This window comes from Corapipo altera, unplaced genomic scaffold (genome assembly GCF_003945725.1).
Source record: "Corapipo altera isolate COAL_440 unplaced genomic scaffold, ASM394572v1 131388, whole genome shotgun sequence".
Lineage (NCBI taxonomy): Eukaryota > Metazoa > Chordata > Aves > Passeriformes > Pipridae > Corapipo > Corapipo altera.
Window position 1 is genome coordinate 32,201 of NW_020885142.1, and position 5,346 is coordinate 37,546.

Here is a 5,346-nt window from a genome sequence, read left to right on the forward strand (position 1 = left end):
TTAGGACTTTTAAACAGTGATTTTGAATGGAATATGTATTTGTGTGTGTTTTTAACGTAAGCATGTTTTATTTCTTGACTTTGTTTCAAGTTGAGGAAAAAAAAGTCTCCAAACAGTCACTCCTTTTTTTCCCCATCAGTGGTGACAATGGAAAGGATATCATGGCCAGTCTTCACGAACGAAGATTTGGGAAAGGTCATTACCCTTCCAGCTTGCGCAGTGGATTTTTTAGGTGAGGCACAGTGTGGGCTGAACTGAGCCCACCCTTTAATCCTGAGGTTCGTCTGCCGGGGGCCGAGCAAGCTGGGACAGTGGCAGTGAGGTCCTCAGGATGTAGGTTTGTTTAGAGTGACCTTCTCTTAGATGGATGGCCTTACAGGGCTGACGAGCTCCACCTGCCCGGGGAAGTCCCCTGACCCGGAATCGAGCCCAGGCCGCGGCGGTGAGAGCACTGCATCCTAACCACTAGACCACCAGGGAGCCCCCAATGGAAAGGATAGTGACTTGAGAAAAAAAAACATATTATCCATAAATCCGTGTGTCTGAAAGGAAGATGCATTAAAACTGGTGAGAATATTTTTTAGTTAGTGGTTATCTAGGAGTCAATGCTGATTTCTGCAAATATAATTTAACTCTTAAACTTCTACCTCGATCTTTGGAGAATATGAGTGATGGGCTGCCTCTGCTTGTTGTTAACTTCGTGAAGTCTTACGTCGCAGAAAAGTTTAAACTGGGTCAGTTTGGAAGTACTGATTTTTAGGTTGATGGGCTTTCCTTTCCTGATGGTAAAGGCTGAGTGCTCTGCACTTCTCCAGCCTTATCCATCACCCCATTTCTCTGCTGCTTTGGAAGATAATTGCTCGTGACTCCTGGGTTGCCTTAATTCCTTCTCTAAGTGTTGTAGGAGGAATATGCCCATGTCTGGTTGGGTGGAGTGACTTGCTGTATCTATATTTCAACAATCCAGACTTTCTGTGTTTGAATTCTGTGTTGGTTCCCTTATTAAAGTAAATTGCCCTAAGTACGTAGGGATCCTTAATTTGCTTCTCAACATTGAACAATTCAATCTTTTCTAAACTGTGTTTGTCCTAGACATGCAGTACTCTTTATTTAATTTTTCTTCCCTTGCTTCTGGTGTAATTTCTTTTTGGTGTTTCCCATTTGATCCCTCTGTTTCTTGCTTTTCATTACACAAATATTTACTGTTCAGTTTCTTTTGATCCTGAGGTAATTAGAGAACTCAAAGATGTCTCATTATGCATTTTGGTACCTTTGTTTCTTACTGTAGATTGGAGTTACACCTTCTGCAGTCCTCTTCCCGAGAGGCTCTATTATCCAGTTTCCTGGTGTTGCTAAATGCTCCTTTCTTTAAAAAAGAAAAAAAAAAAAGGTGTATTTTTCCTCCATTCTCTGTCATTTTTTTCTTACCTTTGAATTCCAGATTTAGACCCTCAAACAGCTCCAACTGTCAAGCTGAGTTCAGTGAAGCTTGTATTTTGAAAACTAATAGGATCATTCTGAGAATCTAAACCGAGCAAACTAAATTTTTTGCATGAGTGACAGAAGACACTTTTTTGCCAAGGCCTTTTAAGCTTCGGGAAGGTGCTGAGTTGAACAGTTTAATGGGCATGAAAGGCACTACAGGGTTCAGGGCAGCTAAGAGATGACGTACACAGCATAGCAAGACTAAGGTCCAGTCTTACAGAGCAATTCTGTTGACAGAGTTGTTGGTTCTGAAAACTACTTTGATATTAAAAGATCAATAAGAACTCTGGTATTACCATCTCAATTGTGTTTCTTATCTTTAGGTGGAGAAAACGAACAGTCAACAGATATTATCAGTGTTTGGGAAGGAGGCTCCATCAGCATAATGTTCTCAATCAGTGGTTTAGGAGAGCACGTGGGAATGCACTTGAAAAGTAGCAGAAAGACAGTCAATAGGATGTACTTTTCCAAGGAAGATCCTCCAAATATCTCTCCTGATTTGGCTGGTCGCACCGAGTGTTCAAGGCAAGGAAGGAATTACAGGACAACTTTGCACAATGTACAGGAATCTGACTCCAATATCTACCTATGCATTGAGTATGTTACAGTCAATGACCATCACAAAATACTGGATGGGAAGAGAACCTTAGTAGTGGTGAAAGGTATTGCAATTCCACCTTTTATGTCATGAATTATTAAATACAGATCTGTATTTTAAATCAAAAATTGGAAGCAAGCACAGTGGGAGAGAGAGTCTGACAGAACCATACCCATGTCTGCTCAGGTGATGAACAGATTTGAAGGAAATTGTGGGTCTGGTCCCCAAAATATTGAAGAAAGAACATTAGATAGTACAGTACCAAAAAAACCCCATCCACCCTAGAACATCAATTTGTGATTGATTTAATTCTATCTACAGGTTTTCACCTATTAGTCATAGGTAGCTGCAGCAGTTTGGAAACAGTGATGACCTAGAGCTCTTTTTCCAAAACAATCTGTGAAATCTTTATGAATAACTAGCAGAGTAATGAGTCTTTTTTTTTTTTTAATAGCAGTTTTTGCAAATCTCTTTTTTTTTTTTTTACCATTTCATCTTAAATGACATATTGGTAATTATTGGGAGCTGATGCTAGGCAGGGTCTTCAAGTTGGGCATGAGTGGGTACAGGCTTTTTTCTGTTCTTAATAGTTGATGAATGGGCACAAGTGCTCCCTTTGGCAGATTTTTGTGGTTGGGGGAACAATTTTTCTGTCTTTATTTTTTTTGCATTAGAAGAGGGTTTGAGTCCCCACTATTCTTTGGCAGCTTATGTACCCATCCTTCTGACGAGACCATCCGATGAGAAATATCTTTACCAAAACTTAGAGTTTTCTTCCTTTTCTGTCCCCAAGGCACATGAAATCTAACTGATTGCTGGATCAGCGATTTTAACTTATGTCAATGAGGAACTATCATGTTCTTCCTTAGGCTTCTCTTTTCAAAGTTCTTGACTCTGTTTTCTCAAATTAATTCCATCTTGTTTATTGTGTACTGTTTCTTCAAATTATTTTATAAGTTACTTTATCTCTCTTTTTGATTCTGATCCTCTTCTCTAAAATGCTTGCCACTTTCCTTTGACAACCATGATACATTCTGTCTTCTTTCCCTCATCCACATTAATGATAATTTTAAAAGGAACAAGACCTGTCCTCAGAGGAACTTAGTGGAATGTCTTCCTAGCTGGACAGCAAGCCATTAATAATTACTTTTTTGAACATAATTTTCAACATTGATGGGACTCACACTGTATGAGTTGATCCAGACCAATATTCCCCAGATCTTCCTATGTCTTCATCTCACTGGAGAAAGCAGTCAGTGATCCATGTCCAAGGACATGCTGATGAGGCTGTATTTCCTTAGAAGGGATCAGTATATGTATTTTTTAGGTAGGTACAGACCCTTTAGAACCAGGTAAACCTGTTGGTAAGTCCTACGTTCAGATCCTGAGGCAAGAAAATATACCAGGGTGTACTAAAATATATTCTTCTTCTCAAGGCATGTGTAAAGGTAGCCTGTTAAAAAATGCTTTTTATCTAAGTTTCTGTGGTCTGTTCTTTCTGTCTGTGACCTCTGCATTTTCTCCCTAGTTAAAATGCACCAGGATAATTTTGTGATAGCCATTAATCTCTCTTGTTTTTAGCTAAAACTGGTGGGGCTTTGAAGCAGTCACTGCTCTATGCCAGCCCTCAGCAAGGCCAGTCTGTCAGCATTATGTGATGAACAGCTCACGTGGAGACAAAGGGATCTACTTGGTCAAGACTCGTATGCAACCTGAAAGTGTTCTGTATGTGTCAAATCAGAATGCTACAAGGATTTTACCTGCCTTTGCTGATCGCTTGGAGTATTCAAGGGAAGGGAAGCAAACCTACATGAAAATGACAGTGATAACTATGTCTGTGCTGAGGAGGTAAAACATGTAAAAATACCCGTCTCCTCTCAGCAAGTGACACCATGGTGCTGGTTAAAGGTGTGTTCCTCTTGCTTGTTTAATCATGGCTAACTATAGGCATGTTGTAATGCAAAAGGTGGACAAGAAGCTTGTGGAAATCTAGTCAGGACAGGTAAAGCACTAATCCCTGAGTAGACTTCATCCAGTACCTGGGAGAGTTTGGAGAACGGGCTCAGCCTCATCAGTGTCCTGTTATGCTTGGAGACAGAAACAGGCACTGTGTTTCCACCTGCCTTGTACAACCAACCAGAGGGCATTTCAGAAGAGAAAACTTGTTATAATCCTGCATCTTAAAAGAATTAAAAAAGGTCAAAATAAGATATCAAACATTTCAGTGTATGCGTGAATAATCTGTCAGTTTTAGGATATGAAAAAGTATTTTTAGCAGCAGTTCTTTGATCCTAATGTGACATCAATGTCTTTTAGAAACAATTCCCAATAACAAGTCTTTCTGTTTAAAAATAGGTCACACTGGGGAGCAGTTTTTAAAACCTTTATGTGAATTGGGACTGGAGCTGTACATAGTAACCTTGTAAGAGAGGTGAGGGAATGTTTGGAGGGGGACACAAAGGCAACAAAAAGTCACAGATAGCCTGATATCTGAAAGTAGCACTAGGAGAAAAATTCTGCCCCATTCTAGAAAAATCCTAATTTTTTTCCTTTACTGTGATTATTTATATTCATATACTGCAGAGAGAGCCCAGAAATTATTTGTCTCTGATAGATTCTTCTGCTCCATAAAGATTACTGAAAATTAACAGTGTATGATTCACAGGTTCCTGTCTTGTCCCTCCACATGTGGCTTCAGCACTGCTAAAAACCAGTAGTGCAACATCATTCTGTCAAAGCTCAGTGGCCCTGTGGGAACTGGTCTCTCATATCATCAGTAACAGACTAAGAATGAGCCTTATTTATGTAGGAGCTACAGTTACATCCAACTCCTGAAGGAACTTTTGGTGAAATTGCGTCAAACTGACAATAGAAAGTTAAATAAATAGGTTGACAATTTCCACTTGGTCCTCTAAAACCTCATTGTGTTGTGAAAGGAATTTTTAAAATATATTTCCTCTTCCAAGAGATAGATTCCTAAAGATGTAGATGGACTCCTAAGATGAAAATTGACTCCTTTGTTGGGGTCCTTTTCAGGTTCTGTTCTGAATGGCTGTTTTCCTTGTTTTGCAGATAAAAAAATACTTCAAAAAAACACCTCAAGTGTAGTTTATGAAGATATGTCTTACATATCTAGACAGAACACACTGGACAGAACCAACATCTGCTCCAAGGGCAGTGAAGCTTAAGCTGGGACCTTGTGTGCATCAGCATCAACTTTACAGGTCTCTCTGAGAGCTGCTTCAACAAGCTGATGCAGTAGT

General features: G+C 39.6%; 1 pseudogene; it reads left to right on the forward strand.

Moving 5' to 3' along the window:
* Window positions 1–664: 664 nt before the first annotated feature.
* On the forward strand, window positions 665–4,014 carry LOC113960529 (annotated as a pseudogene).
* Window positions 4,015–5,346: the final 1,332 nt, after the last annotated feature.